At 51.7% G+C, this 16,183-nt stretch overlaps 1 protein-coding gene across 2 annotated transcripts in view; it reads left to right on the top strand.

Annotated features, from left to right (window-relative positions):
• The first annotated feature begins 4,420 nt into the window (after positions 1-4,420).
• Tmem184b (transmembrane protein 184B) overlaps positions 4,421-16,183 on the top strand; it is a 42,988-nt gene continuing 31,225 nt past the window's right edge. Inside the window, exon 1 of one of the 2 annotated variants that reach the window (XM_028789986.1) lies at positions 4,421-4,533. The gene's annotated coding sequence lies outside the window, so the exon portion shown is untranslated. The remainder of the gene's footprint in view (positions 4,534-16,183) is intronic. The other variant, XM_028789987.1, reaches the window with a different exon arrangement.

Here is a 16,183-nt window from a genome sequence, read left to right as displayed (position 1 = left end):
GAGAGAGAGAGAGAGAGAGAGAGAGAGAGAGAGAGAGAGAGAGAGAGAGAGAGAGAGAAAGAGAGAGAGACTGTTTTAAGGGGTTTGGAGGGATGGCTACTCTGTTGAGAGCATTGGCTGATATTTTAGAGGACCTGGGATCAATTCCTAGCACCCACATGACAGTTCATAACCATAACTCCAGTTCCAGGGCACCTGTACCTTCTGAGGGCACCAGGCATGTATATGCAGGCGAAACACCCATGCACATAATAAAAATAAAACCAAGGGAGGTTGTTTTATTATCTATATTGAATATCATTGTGTGAATCACTCGTTTTCTTTAACTTCCTTCAGTGGCCATGAGGTTGTTTCTAAGGTTTCCTTAAGGAAAAACAATTTAAGTGATCAGAACAGGGGAATGTCTGTGATCCTACAGTTTGGGAGGCTACAAAAGTTTGAGGCCAGCGTGGGCTACCTAGTAAGTTCCAAGCTAAAGCGCGCAACAGAATGAGAACAAGGCCCTGTCTCAAAACAAAAATATCAGTCCTAGTAGCAGTGGCTTAGCTCAGTGGAGACACAGCCTGCCCCCGCATGCAGAGGTCCCGAGTTCTAGTCACTGCAGCAAATGGATGAAGAAGGAGGAAAAGGAGCAAGAATAGGAAGTGGGTGGTGCTGTGGGTGGGGAAAGATGTTCTTGCAGAACTGATGGGCAGGTGTAAGAAGAATGGCCTAGAAATCGAAGCTAGCTGAAGCAGGGTGGCGGCCACAGACTTGGAGAGAAGCTGGGTGAGAGATGAGAGAGGGCAGGTAGGATGCGGGGAGTAAGTGTGCATAGAGTGAGAGAGGAGATGTATTCTTCTTACCTCTGTCTTTACATACATTTATTTGTGTGTGTACGATGTGACAGGGGGAGGGGCTCACATGGCACAGTGCCCTATCTTCTATCATGTGGGTCCATGGGATGTAACACCAGTCCTCAAGCTTGGCAGCAAATGCCTTCACCACTAAGCTGCTGGCAGTCATCTTTTCAGAAGGCCTAAGTGCTGAGGGAAGCAACTAGCCCTGGCTCCCAGTGCCACCTGTCAAAATCTCTGTCACCCGGTCAGGTGACTTTCTCTTTTGAGACCCTTTTCTGGCATCGCATGCCTAAAAATACCCAGCACCTGCCTGTGCCCTGCCAGACAAGGCGTCTGTAACTTGAGAATCATGAGTACCCCTGGGATGCAGGGACTAAGAATCTGGATTTAGGTATGGTTTGGCCCAACAGCTCTGGAGGGGGCAGGGGCTATCAAACTGGTCTGGTTTAAGAATGGTGTAGATATGGGGACAGCTGGGGCAAGGACTTTGCCTAGAGGGGTTAGCAACTCTGCAGAGGCAAGTACGAAGTTGTGAATTTCAAACCTGGGTTGGGAAGATGTACTGGCTGGTTTTGTGTGTCCACTTGACACAAGCTGGAGTTAATCACAGAGAAAGGAGCCTCCCTTGAGAAAATGCCTCCATGAGATCCAGCTGTCAGGCATTTTCTCAATTAGTGATCAAAGGGGTCCCTTGTGGTTGGTGCCATCCCTGGGCTGGTAGTCCTGGGTTCTATAAGAAAGCAAGCTGAGTAAGCCAGAAGAAGCAATCCAGTAAGTAACATCTCTCCATGGCTTCTGCATCAGCTCCCGCCTCTAGGTTCCTAGCCTGTATGAGTTGCAGTCCTGACTTCCTTTGGTGATGAACAGCAATGTGGACATGTACGCTGAATAAACCCTTTCCTCCCCAACTTGTTTCTTGGTCATGATGTTTTATGCAGGAATAGAAACCCTGACTAAGACAGAAGAGGTCATTTTATATCTATCTATCTATCTATCTATCTATCTATCTATCTATCTATCTATCTATCTATGTCCTGGAACTCATTCTGCAGACCAGGCTGGCTTCCCAGCTTCGAACTCACAGAGATCCATTTGCCTCTGCCTCCCTACTGCTGAGAATAAAGGTGTGTGCCACTATCGCTTAGCTTATTTATTTTTTGAGAGACTATGTAGCCATAGCTGGCCTAGAACTTGCTACATAGACCAGGCTGGCCTTGAACTCACAGAGATCTACTTGCTCCTGTTTCCCATATGATGCTCTTTGAAAAAAATTATCTATTTATTTAGTGTGTGTGTGTGTGTGTGTGTGTGTGTGTGTGTGTGTATTCATGCCACTGTGTGTGCCTGTGGGTGAGAGAATAGCTGGTTTTTCTCCTTCAGTCATGCAGTCACGGGGGTTGAGTACCATTGCCCCTGGGTTCCCTTTAGGACCTAGCTATTACATTTGTCCACATTACAGATACTTTCTGTACATGCTTGCCAGGCCAGTGCCAAGTACTAGTTTTCATCAGGAAACAAAAAAAACTGTCAGACACTTTCGTCCTTGCTGCATTCAGTTTTCCTGGGGAGACATGAACAAACATCTACTCATCCCAGGTAAGGGACTAAACACAAAATAAAGGAATGATCCTGCCTGGTCAAGCTTAATGAATGAACATTCAATGAGTCTATTACAGCTGCTTATAGGAGCAAGAGGGAACGGTTGCTTAGGGGTGATTAAAAAAAAGGAAAAAAGTCAGGCGGTGGTGGCTCATGCCTTTAATCCCAGCACTTGGGAGGCAGAGGCAGGTGGATTTCTGAGTTCGAGGCCAGCCTGGTCTAGAGTGAGTTCCAGGACAGCCAGGGCTATACAGAGAAACCCTGTCTGGAAAAACAAAACAACAACAAAAAAAAAAAAAACAAAAAAAACAAAACAACAACAACAAAAACCCAAAAAAAGTCCCAGTCCAGCATGGGTAACGACCTTTCCCACAGCTTCATAGAAGTGGCTCTCCCTTCTATAATTTTCTACCTTCCAAGAACTCTTAACTTCTCAAAGTCCGTTCAGCTGGGGGCGGGGGAAGTTACATATTATAGCTGCCAGTAACCCCTCACCCACGTAGCCATAGTAAGCCAAATAAACTCACAGGTTCATGGAGGGAGAGTTGTGTAGAATGTTGGTTTGTCTTGGTGCCTTCCTACTTGGGGCACAGATCTCCCCAGACAAAGTTAATTCCACAGTCTTTCTGGAACTCGTGTTCTCCTGGAAGATGAGTAATAAGATAGAAAAACGATCTATTCATGTTAAAAATTAAATTTTATTGGGAGAACAGGGCACAGTGAAGTGTTGACTATGGACTGCATGTTAAATCTTACTCTGGAAGGAGATATTTGTCTCAGAACAATTCTGCCTCAGCAGAATTGAGAGTAAGGCCAGCAGAGCAAGCCTTTGAAGACATATCAGGGAAACTGTAACCCCAGAAGAGGGGACAGCAGGTACAAAGGCACGGAAGCTGAATGCCTACACCTGGCTGGAGGGAAAGCAAGAGGCCAGGGAAAGGAGGAGATGAGGTCAGGCACCCCTTCGGAGGGAGCTGCCACATCAAGGCTGTACAGAGAGATCTGCAGACGTTGATGTGAGGTACTAGTTGAGGGTTTTGAGCAAAGTTCATCTTGGGTGGGTTTGTTTGTTTGTTTGTTTGTTTGTTTGTTTTGGTGCAAAGAATCAAACCCAGAGTCTGGTGAATGCTAAGCAAGCATCCCTGATTTTCACATTGACACAGACCTGCAGAGAATAAGGTTGGAAAATCAAGGCTGTCCATAATTCTTGGGCAGAGCCTGGACCACATGACAGCAGTACAGTAGGGTAGAGGTCAGAGTCTAGGAACACAGGATGTCCTGCCCAAGCAGATGGGACGAGGGGCAGCGAGAGGGAGGTTGACTCCAGACCTTGTGTCTTGGAGACTGGAAGCAGGGTTGGGGAATGCTGTGAAGAAACGTGTGTGGAAGGGAAAGCAGCTGAGCCTGCTAAGTAAGAGGCGTCGGTAGACAGTTGGAGCTGGAGATAAGAATAAACTTGGTTGCATATTACGCATTTCAGTCATCTGGGTAAGACGTGGGGACCTCGCAAATCAAAATGGGATAGGGGCTGGAATGACACCTCCAGAATCGGTTAGTTAGGGGGGACAGCTCCACGGGAGCAGTTTCATTTTGCACAACTATACAAAACGCTCCGTGGAAGTCCGTTCCATAGTCTCACACTCACCCTCCCCGCCTCAAGCGGCAACTAGATCTCGTTTCATTTTCATCGTTGGCACACACGAGGCATTCAGAGAAATGAAGCTCTAGCTAGCCCGCAAGTGTCCAGGACAGTCTGTATCCCGCGGGTCAGACAGTACATTCCAGGACTGTGGTGGGTGGGACTCGGAAATCTGGGCCCTGGGTCTCTCCCGGTGCGTTTGCGAGTTGCGAGAGGACCGCACCATCCTCCTGACCTGAGATTTGCGCGTGGCGCTTCGCAGCGCGCGGCCCCTTTAAGGCTCGGTGAGTGACCTCAGCCGCGCGCTCCGGCCCCGCCCCCGCCAGCGGCGTTCCGAGTGCGCAGGCGCGTCGCGGCGGGACTCGGCGGGGCTCGGGACGCGCCAGCGGCGGCGGAGATACCGGGCTGCAGCGCCGCCTGCTCCGCCTGCAGTCTCCAGCGCCATGGGCTCCTGAGGTACCCGGGCGGCGGGATGCGCGGGATGAACGGGAACCAGGCGGGGTCTGCACCTGGGGGAGAACCCCACGCTGGGGACTCCCCGCGGGGAGGAAGGGACTCAGAGGCCCCCGAGCGGCCCGTGGGTGTGCCCGCTTCGCCAGCGTGGCGGGGCCCTGAGTGTAACCCGACCTGCTCGTGGGGGAGTCGGGGTGGGCGGCGCGGAGCCCAGCCTCTTACCGGTGGGACTGTGCGCGCCGAGGTAGGTGTGCTGCAGCCTGGCACGACCGAACGGGGCGGGGAGGCGTCGGTCCCCAGTGCAGTGGCTTTGACCTGGTTGGGTGGTCGGCCCTTGAGGCGGTACATGCGTAATAAATGGGGGTACGCGCGCGCTTTGCACACAGGTCGGTAGATTTGGAGGGGGACAGATAGGAATCTGGGCCCCCCAGGATGTTGGGTGTTCAAAGGAACCCTAGAGATTGGTTTGGGTGTGTTGTGCCTGTTTTCCTGGGCACGCCCTTGGACACCTAGCTTGGATAGGATTCCCGGGCTAAAGGAGCAAACGGCAAAACTAGGGAGTCTGGGGAATGGGCTCGAATTTTTAGTTTGTATCCTTTCTGAAGGACTGTATGAGGCGGGACATCTCATTCCTCCCTCCCTTGGAGGCCTTGGAGGGGCAAAGCAGGTGTCTGCCTGCCTGATACCTGTGTGTGAGGTGCAGGTCCATGTATTATTCATCTGGCTGCCAGGTGCTTTATGTAAGGAGAGAAGTCGCAATCTGTGCCCTAGAGGCTAGTGCTGCAGACTCAGCCAACACACACACACACACACACACACAGACACACCACACATCTCAGCAGCAGCAGCAGCGTTGGCGATGGAGGTGCAGGTCTCAGAGGTCTGGCTTTCTTGGCGGGCTGTTTGCAGCGTCCCTCTCTGGGTCAACAAGTTTGGTGGGCCCTTGGGCTCTGCACATCTGAGTATCTTGAGAGTTCTGTGCAGTGCCAGAGTTGGAACCCTAGGATGGGAGAGCCGCAGAAGCCAGGCTAGTGCTCACCTGCACACAGATGTGAGGATCGAGGAACTCTCAGATGCCTGGGCAGAATCAGAATGGGAAATAACTACAGGGATTGCAGAGACAGGGGACAAGGACTGAGGAGTACAGAGGTGGATTCGGTGCTGGGTCGGGGGAGAGGGGAACAAGCCAGAAAAAAAAAAAAAAGGGACAGTTGAGCCAAAGCTGAGTGACTGACATTCCTCAGAGGCCTTTTCTTTCCATGTATATTTTCAGTTGGTTCTCATGGCAATTGTATGACTAAAGTATCAGGCATAGCTGTGTGTTAGGAAACTGAGGCAGAAGGGGGGTGGGGTGGGATGGGGAATACTGACTCCCGTATCAGTGTGGTACTAGTGGGTTCTGGTAGCATCCTTCATCCCTGTGTCTTGTAACTTACTGAGCATCTATTGTGCCAGGCTCAGGGCTGCCTCCAGTCCCTGCTGCCTCATTGCTGGAGTGGCACATGGAGAAACAGGATCTAGTACCTGCTTCTAGAGGCTCCCGGTCTGCTGGGGAGGTGGACATAGACAGTGATCCCCATTGGCCAGTGTGGACAGTGTGGCTCTAAATACTTCCCCAAGAGCCATAGGTGACCTGGTGTCCTTGTGCGGTCCTGGGGGATGGCTTGTAAGTTGCTCCCAGGGTGGTGGGTGGGGTTGTACTAAGGAGAAGAGAAGAGCTTCTGGTGGAAGGCAGGGACCAGCGTGTCCTAGTTCTGTGGACCAGGCCTCCTGTGTGCTGGCTGCTTTTCCCTATATTTTCCTCTTTTTGGTCCTGGGCACTGGGTCGGGACCTCAGGCACCCCTGGCAGGCAGGCAGTGTGCCACTGAGCCCTGTCCTCATCCCTCTCGCACTCTCTGCCTATGAGGTTTTGCTCCTGTTTGCCAGCTGGCCTGCCCAGGCCTCTCCCCAAGAGGGGTTCAGTGCTATTTCCAGTCCCCGCTGTGCTCATTTCTCTCAGCATGTTCCCTGGAGTAGAAACTGCTAGGCAAGACAGGGCCCAGGCCTTTATTGTTTTGAAAGTGAGTAGCAGCGGCTGAGACTGGGGATTTGGTGTGAGTGTTGAGAAGCCCAGAGCTAGGCCCTCAGAGCTCCATGTGGGGTCTGCCCCAGGACCTTGGCTGAGGCTTTTGGGGGCAGCAGGTGCTTGCTGAATACCTCCCGTGTGCCCTGAATTTGCTGGCCATCGGGGAAGAAAGGCCAGAGATCTAGGTTGTCCCCTGTCAAAGGTTGTGTGGTTGGCTGAGGTAGCCCAGCAAGTAACTAATACATTTGAGACAGTGTTCTATTTGAGGTAGGGAGAAGGCTCTGAAGGGGCCCAGAGGACAATAGGAACAACAGCTCGTTTCCTGAGCACTTAGTGTGTGCCAGGCACAGGTCAACGCGCTTTCCTGAGTTCCCGGTCCATCCTCCACTATCCGGTGAGGTCGGTTGGTCCCATCTCCAGGCTTTTCCCCTCTGACCTTCGGTATGCTCAGTGCCTTCCTGGTCCTCAAGTTAGAGGTGGGATACTGAGGAGTCCCAAGTAGATGTGGCGGCCTGTAATGTCATCCTTTCCCAGGGTTTTGATTTGATTCCCTGTGGTCAACAAAAAGCCTTTGAAAGTCTGAGAGGAAGTGATGTGCACACCCTGTGCTGTGAGGCTGTATCTCACCCTCCGTCTTGCTTCCTTTGCTCTGGCACATAATTCCAAGATGACCTGCCTCCTTCCTGTCTGCTGCCCCTTTGGTTCCTGCTGTTTCTTTAGTCTCTACTCTGTCTTTCTTTTGCATCTTCGGGGCCTCAGACTCTGCCCTCCTCCTGGCCCCTTCTGCTCTCTGTCATTTGGCCCCATTGAACTAAAACTTTTTTTGTTCTTTTTTTTTTTCCTTTTTAAATTGGAGACAGGGTCTCACGTATTCCAGGCTGTACTGGAATCCATCCACTATGTGCCTGAGGATGGCCTTGAACTTCTGACTCTCCTGCCTTTACCTCCCAGTGCCTAGGACTATGGGCATGTGCCCAGGTCCTATGGTGCTGCCGTGAGAGGGCGGCACGTTAGCTGCTGAGCCAGCCCTGAACTTGTTTTCTTAAGGATTGAACCCCTGATTCTCCCAGGTTTCCTGGGCTCGTAGCTTCTCTTGTCACCTTGGGAGGTATGGTCAGTCACCCACCGTCCATGCTCGGACCCCTCCGCCCTCTGAACACAGGCAGAAGGAGCAGGGGATGGAGCCAGAACTGGAGCCAGGCAAGCTGGGTGGAGCTGCTGTGTCTTCCTTTGAGCCCCACAAAGACTTCTTGCTCTACTTTGCCAGGTGTCAGGCTGGCTGGATGTGGTGCCGTGCCTTGCTAGCCCGCCTGTGTGAGGATTACAGTCATCCCTTCTTTGGACAGAGGCTGTGACTGCACATGCTCCACCAGGGGTCTTTGAGGAATCATGCAGAAGCACAGTGTACTGGGAGAGGGGGACTGATGGCCGTAGGACGTGAGCATGGGAATTGAGGGAAAGCCCAGTGGGTGCCTTAGCATAGGCAGCTGAGGGTTCAGGAATCTGGGCCAGCGAGTAAAAGCACTTTCTGTGTAAGGCTGATGACCCAGCTTTGATCCCCAGAGCCTGTGGTGGAAGGAGAGACTCCTGGAAGTTGTCCTCTAACATCCATGCGTGTACTGTGGCATGTATATGTACACACATGCACACACAAACACACAAACAATAGTAGTAATCACTAAAATTTAAAGTGAGAGACTTTGCAAACACATTGGCATGTGGGAGCAGGAGAGGGAGCTAATGAGCTGAGCAGTTCTGGTGACCTGGAAAGAGAATTAGGAATTGCAGGTCAAGTCCTTGCTTTTATTAGCACTGTGTCCTCCGGCGGGCTGCTTATCAGGTAGAATTCATGGTTCTTAAAATTAAGGTAGACAGGCATGGTGGCTCGTGTCTTTAATCCCAGCACCCTGGAGGCAGAGGCAGATGGAGCTTTGTGAGTTCTAGGCTAGCCTGGTCTACATAGTGACTTCTGGGATGGCCAGGCTGTATAGTGAGACTTTGTCTCAAACAATAAAACCATAAATAGATAAATAGATAAAATTAAGGTGGTGGTATTATTGCATATTATGTAATCCTATTGCTTTGGAGGTTGAGGCAGGAGGGATGGGTTCAAGGCCAGCCTGGGGAAGGACAGAATCTGCAGTTTGCCTTGTCTGTAGAATGCAAGTGCCAGCAGCATAGGCATGATAGGGCTATCCTGACCCAGCATCTGCATTACTGCATACTATGTGCATGGGAGCCAGAGGGTTAGCCTTGGGTATTGTTCTTCATCCTCCTTGTGTTTTGCAACAAGGTCTCTCACTAGGACCCGGGGCTCTCAGGCTAGGTAGGCTGTCAGGGAGCCCCAGGGACTTGTCTGTCTCTGCCTCTCCAGTCTGGAATATAAGTGTGTAGCAACATGCCAAGCCTTTTACATGGAAGCTGGGAATCGAACTCAGGTCCTTAGACTTGTGCGGCCAGTGCTTTAAGGACCAAGCTCTCTTTCCTGTTCTCACCAGCTTTTGCTGTTTGTTTGCAGGCTATTTAATTTCTTCAGGAGTCCAGTCTGTCAGGCCTAATGTGGGGAGCTGTATCCAGCTAGGGAGAGAGACACCAGCTGCAGGACAATTAGAGTTGTCATGGATGCTTTGAGGGGACGTCGTTGCCTGGGCAGGTACTTTTCTGATGCAATGACAGTTACGATGTCACCATGTGGAAAGGTGGAGAAAGTGGGTTTCAGGCAGAAGTGACAGCTTATACAGTGATCTGAATCGATGTCACAAAACCAACTATGCAGCCCCTACAGACCAGTGCAGCTGTACAAACGGGTACTCAGAGGACTGTCATCCATGTTTACAGAATGTGATTTCTGCCTCACAGAGGCCAGAAAGGGAGGAAGCAGAGTAGGAACTCCATGGTGGGAATCCCTGCTCCTCATGGCTGGCCCTGCTCTCTGAGACGTGAGGTAGATGCTTGTGCAGCACACACTGAGAAGTTGCTGACAGCATTATTATTTCTTCTTCTGCTCCTCCTCCTCCTCCTCCTCTTCCTCCTCCTCCTTCTTCTTCTAGATTTATTAACTTTTATTTTGTATGTGTGAGTGTTTGCCTCATGCGTACATGTATCCAGCATCCCCAGGGAGGTCAGAAGAGGGCATTGGTTCCCCTGAACCTGGAGTTACAGATGATTGTGAGTGCCATGTGGCTGCTGGGAACTGAACCTGGGTCCTCTGCAAGAGCAGCCAGTGCTCTTAACCACTGAGCCAGTTCTCCAGCCCCAGCCGGCAGTATTCTCAACAGCCACTTGTGGAATTCTGCTCTTCAGAGCCCTGGTGTGGAGAAGCCACTTGCAGGGTGTGCTCAGGAGCTGGACTGAGCCTGAGCAATCATGGAAGCATTTGCTCATGTTCCTTGATGCTGCTGTGATCTTGTGACCCAGGCCATAGCTTGAGAGCAGCATCCACTGGAATCCACGCAGGAATCCACGCAGAAGCCTTCAGTCAACAGTGTTACACTGCCTGGCGTGGAGCCGGCACTGAGTGCAGGTGTGGAGAGTTTTCATTGGGCAGAGGGAGCAGTGGATGGGGAATGCACTGCCCCTCACGATGAAGCTCAAATTATCCCCAAAGTACGATGGCTCCCCAGGGTGATCGGAACAGGGTTGTCTTATCTTTTCCTTGATTTTATTTATGACTTTTGTTTGTTTGTTTTATTTTTTGAGATGGAGTCTCTCTGTATAGTCCTGGCTATCCTAGAATGCATCCTATAGATCAGGCTGGGTTTGAACTCACAGAGATCATCTGTCTCTGCCTCCAGAGTGCTGGGACTAAAGGCATATGCCACCATGTCCAGCAATTTAATTTTCATTTATTTGACAATTTTATTTATTTAAATAGACAAGGTCTCCTTGTATATTCCTAGCTGGCCTGGAACCATCTACGTTGACTAGCTGGCCTCGGACGTGAAGATCTGCCTGTCTCTGTCTCCCAAGTACTGGGATTAAAGGTGTATACCACCTCGCCTGGTTTGATGTCTGTTTGAGGCAAGGTGTCATGTCATCCAGACTGGCTGCCTTTGACTTTTGAGTGCTGGTGCATACTGCCATGCTCAGCTTAGAACAGGATTGTCTGTTAAGACTGAGGTGGTATCACTGGAGGCCAGCAGTGCCCAGTGTCTGCCTGCAGAGGGTGAGAGAAGTCTCGGGCTTGTGTGAAAGCAGGAAGCTCAGCAGACACCTCCTTTTCCTTCTCTGAGTTGGAAACCAGAGGGGAAGATCCCACCCAGAAAGCCTTTGTGCCTGACCCGAGTCACTTCCGGCTCCCCTGTGTGTTGGAGTCCACTGAACACCAACTGTGAGGACCTCCACATGAAGATAACCTGTGCTGTAGCCTGTGTGTGGCCAGTGCTAGTGGAGCAGCTTCTGCTGATTAAAGCTACCCTGGCCTACATGGACTCCTCAGCTTTTCCATGCTTCCCCGTAGGAGAAGGCTTTGCTGTTGAGTTGATGGCCATTCTAGGTAGGAGCTTACACTGTCTCACTGTTTACTGAGCGTGGGTCACAAGTGTTTGCCTAGGTTGGCCACAGGTTGAGAAGAGTGAAGTCCTGCTGCTTTGCTTGAAGTTCAGTGGGAGAAGTGAGGACCCCTCCTCTATCCTGGCCACAGCAAGACTGGAGTGATGGCCTTGGGCAGGCCACGTGCTGTTTCTAAGCTTAACAGTGGACGTCTGGTCACCTCCTGTGCTGGGTGGGTTCCCAGGTCAGAAAGGCTCGTCACCAGGGTGAGGGCCAGGTTGGCAGGTCTCATGGTTGTGAAGAAGGGTGTGCATACACCCCTGTTTCCTTCACAGCCTGAAGTCTGAGCAGAGATCTTGTGAGGACTGTTTCTCTTGCTGAGACTATTGGGTCCTTAACCTGGGTGTCATGGCCCATCCCAAGATGGCTGTTCCCCTCTCTCCCCATCCCTCTTGAGTTAATTACGTTTGTTGCCCCAAAAGGAGTTTATAGATCACACAGCCTCCCCACCCTGAGGGACACACACCTCTATGTTTCTTTTGCTGAGCTCCCCCATGGACAAGCTACGTAAAGGGAGGCTCAGTCCTGTGGCAAATGGCGGAGGACCTCCACTCTGCAGAGCGCAGCATGGACAAGCTACGTCAAGGGAGGCTCAGTCCTGTGGCAAATGGCGGAGGACCTCCACTCTGCAGAGCGCAGCTGTTCTCCAGGGCCCGTGGTCATTTTTAGAAAAGCTCTGAAAGTGCTGCCGTAGCGCCGTAGCTGCCGTAGCCTCTGGTCTCCTTCTCTGTTCGTCTCCTGTGAGCAGCGAGGGGGAATCCCACAGTACCCAGTGTGGGTGTCTACACTGCACAGTGATGAGTGTCGGCAAAACTGTGTGGTCGTTTTTATATTATTAATATTACCATGTAATTACTCTAATTCCATCCTAAATATGATCTGTGTAGGGCTTTGCAAATTACACTTCCCAGTGGCCTTGGCCCTGAGAAGCATTATTCTATAGATGGAGAGACTGAGACTCCAAGGGTGAATTGCCTATGGCTTGCCAGCTCTTCCTGGCCTGAGTGACCACCAGTGTTGCTCTCCGTGAGAGAGATCGCAGCCTCTTGTGAAAGCCTGCCGTACCAAGTTGCCAGAGGTGGAAAATTGTAATGAAGGTCCTGGCTGGTCTACGAGGCTCCTGCCTGGGCTGGGCTGATCTGTGGGGTTCCTCCTGCCTGGGCTGATCTGTGGGGGCTCCTGCCTGGGGTGCTGACAGGCAGTCAAGACAGAACTGTGTAGATGTGCTTCATGGTAGTTGGAGAGGAAGGCAGAACCTTCAGATAGTGGGTCCACATGGAGCACACACAGAGGCCAGGAACACAAGCAGGTGGTATAGCCCTGAGGTAGACTGAGGCATTGTCTGATGCATGAGTGTTCCAATGTATGTGGCTTAAGGTTGCAGGAATGTGACAGTCTGGACTTGCTAAGGCTAAATTGTTGCTTTGTGAAACAGCTGCTCTGGTGCAGTTAAGGGGACTTGATATTTTAAAGTCCCTGGACATCTCTATGGAAGCAGAGCCCGGGTGTGGACTGTCTGGGTCCCTCTTGCAGAGGTCTGTACCACTCAGCTAGGGCCAGGAGGCCTTTCCTTTCATGCACACTTTCTAGTGGCTGGGCTTGATTTGGGGAAGAGGAGGAAGCCCCGTGCTGCTGGTTACATGTCCTCAGCTGCCCTCATTCTCAGAGAGGACACTTGGATTCCGGCCTGAGACTGCCCCCATCCTCCATGACTGGCTGCCTAGAGGGTGATGCTTAGATCGAGTGGCTGTTGGGCACATGGGTTATGTAATGGACAAGGAGCAGGGAAGGTAAATGCCATGTAGTGCGAGTGTTTGCATGACTGTGACGGCCCCACAGCTCTGGCAGAGAGTGTAATGCCAGGTCTCTTCTTTCCTGTGGGAAGGCTAGACTGGAAGCTAGAGACCCTCCGCTGGTTCTCTGTCCCACTCTTCACTACCAGGCCCACCTGATACTCGCCTGCATACTGGTCCCTTCAGCCAAGGACATCTGTTATAACTGGGTACCTTGGTGACCCATTTATGTCCATCAGGGCATCAGAACTAGAGCTGGGAAGGGCTGACAGTCTAGGTCTCCTACTGAGCTGCACCCCCATCCCTGAGTCCCCCCGTATGTGTAAGTAAGGAGAGCGAGTTCATGGGCAGAACATCGAGCAAGGTGGGGCTGGTCTAGGTCCAGTACCATCTCACCCAGAACCCTGTTTGTTGAAAACTCTGCTTTTCTCTGCCATTTCTTCCCCCACACCTCCAGTGCCACTGCCAACAGTAAGATTCATTTCCAAGGTGAACAACGTAAGTGTACTCCACCTCCGTCTTGACTTGTGTGAAATGTACATTTCTGAACTGCCAGAAGCTGCGTGAGGAATTAGCCTATAGTCATGATCCTCTGAGCAGAGTGATGGGTTACATACACGGCTGGGCATTGATGCTGCTTTGAAATAGCCAAGAACTGGACTCCACCTCAATGTCTCTGTACAGAGAACCTAAAGAAATTATGGCCTGTCCAACCATGGAGTATTGTGCAGTCACGGCAGAGGCCATCGAGGGTTCGGGGCTGTTGTAGATAACCTTCTGAATGAAGGCAGTGGGTGGAGGGTGTCGTGTCCGGAAGCCCTCTGTGATGTGAAGGAAGTGTTCCTGTGTAGATGGTCCCTGGGCAGCCATCAGAAGCGGGGACCATGACACCTCTGGGGTGGAGTGCACTGGTGCCAGCCATTGCTTGCGGATTGTCCGTTGTGTCTTATTTCACCTGAAAGAACAGGAGCTCTCAAACTTGCCCGGAGCTGGCTCCAAACTCCTAGATCAGTGAGCCTCCGACCTCAGCTTCCCGAACGGCACCAGGCCTGGCTCCCCCTGTGCTTCTGATGATTGAAACGTGGATATTACATCCCTTGAAGAAAATCAAACAGGATTAACTGAACTACTCGCTTGCCCAGTGCTAGGCCAGGCTACCCCTTCATAGGCAGCCAGCTCACTTAGGCCTTGACCTCATCCAGTGAAAATACACACCTGGTTTTCACTGAAGGGTCTCAGCGGAGTTGGGTTCCTTAGTGAACAGGACCTCCAGCCCCTCCCCTGCTGTTGGCTGGCTTTGGCACATTTAAATCCCTGCTGTAAGCTTCCTCTGAAACCTTCAGGGCTTTCCCATGGGCAGCTAAAGCCCTGGGTGTCCCAGACCCCTCAGTGGTGGCTCTTGATCCATGCTTTCTTGAGAAGCTGGGCTTTGCACTGTTGGTGTCCCTGACGCTCCACCTCCATGCCTGTGCTCACCCAGTTCCTTGGCTGCTACCCGGCTCTCCACAGCAGCTAGGTACCTGTTCAGTGTCTGCTCTGTGCTGCCCTCTGCCCTTCCCACAGCCATGGCTGTTCCCTGCTACTATCAATTGGGACTTCCTGCATTGTGTCCCAGGTACCTGACTCTTCCCTGGGACTCCTCGCGGTCACTTACCCTCCCAGGTAAGGATGCTCACAGCTCAGCACCTGGTCTGGTTTGAGCATCTGATGCATGGCCTCTCTGGTGCCTGGCTTCTCCTCACCATGTCAGTGAGGCCATCCAGCTTTGTAGAATAGGCCTTTGTTCTTTTTCACTGCTGCGGAGGTGTCTACTGGCTGAATTTGACACTGTGTAGCCCTCCCTGTGGGGACAGGCATCTGTGCTGTGGCCTCTTCTGCTCTCGTCTTGAGCCCCTTGCACACTCTGTTGAGGATGTGCACCATGATGGACTGTCTGCTCACTACATGCTTGTGAATGGAGTTTGTTGTTTGGGGTTGGCCGTCCACTGACCCTGCACTGAGACTTGTGCTGACACCCCAGGGACCTGCAGTAGTCTTTGTTTAGAAAGCCTACTCCCAGAAGGCAGTGGGGAGGTCGGGGTTCAGGATTCTACAGCTATGTGCTCAGTGCTAGATGGGACATTCACTAGTTAAAGAGGCTCCAACGCTCAGGCCTACAGGCTGCACACTGATCCGTTGGTACTCAGTGTGGAGAGAACTGGGTGAGCAGAATTCAGCCTGGTTCATTTGAAAACCAAACCCCCAAAACACTGAACTCTGGGCCTGATGGTGCACACTTTTAATCCCGGCACTCTGGAGGCAGAGACAGGCAGATGAGATAGGCCTGCCTTGTCTATGTGGAGAGCTCAGAGTTAGAGAAGGCTTCACAGTAAGACTCTTAAAGAAACCAACAGACCAAACCAAAAGATTCTACTGCAGGGCTGAAGAGATGGCTCAGTGATTCAGAGCACTTGTTGATCTTGCAGAGGACCCAGGTTCCACTTCCAGCACCCACATGGTAGCTGACAACCATCCTAACTCCAGTTCCCGGGGAGCCATTGCCCTCTCTTGACCTCCATGGGCACTAGGCATGCAAGTGGTACACAGACATGACATAAACATTCACACACATACAATCATGGAAATCACAAGACAACAGCAAAACTCCAAAGAAACCCAAAGCGAAATCACTGAATTCAAGGCAGGGTTAAGTGATCCCCAGGAACTGAAGGACTTGGATTCCCCTGTTGCTGCCTCTACTTCTGATGTCCTCACCCCCCAAGCACAAACAGGCCGGGTTGGGCAAGTTTTCCTGTCTGTTTCAGGTTTCAGTGGGATGTGGGCCTGGGAGAAGGGGGTGGCACCTCCACAGTGGCCTCTCTGGTGGTGTCTTGATGGGAATAGTGTTGTGGGAGAAGTGGACCTCTGTCCTGTCGTGAGGCATGTGACCTTTTTCAGAAGGCTCACCCAGCAAAGCTGCCAGCTGCTGGCCAGCACTCTTTCCTCTAATCCTCTCTGGAGAAGGGCCAGCTTGTGGGCTGATGTCTGTCTCTGATGTGGGCCAGCTTCCCTCCAAAGGCAGCCACTTGGAGGTTGGTCAAGCTGAGCAGCACCTCCCCTCCCAGCCCCCAGGTCTAAGAGCTCCTCATTCCCAGGCTACAGGCCCAGAAACCAGGAGCCCAGATGCAATGTTCAAGTGAGCCCCTGTGGGGAGAGGCATTCAAAATGGACCTTCCTCCAGGGGATAAGACAAACAAGAACAGC

The sequence above is a fragment of the Grammomys surdaster genome, unplaced genomic scaffold (genome assembly GCF_004785775.1).
Source record: "Grammomys surdaster isolate TR1022 unplaced genomic scaffold, NIH_TR_1.0 125852, whole genome shotgun sequence".
NCBI classification, from domain to species: domain Eukaryota; kingdom Metazoa; phylum Chordata; class Mammalia; order Rodentia; family Muridae; genus Grammomys; species Grammomys surdaster.
This window is presented reverse-complemented; position numbering and strand designations above follow the sequence as displayed.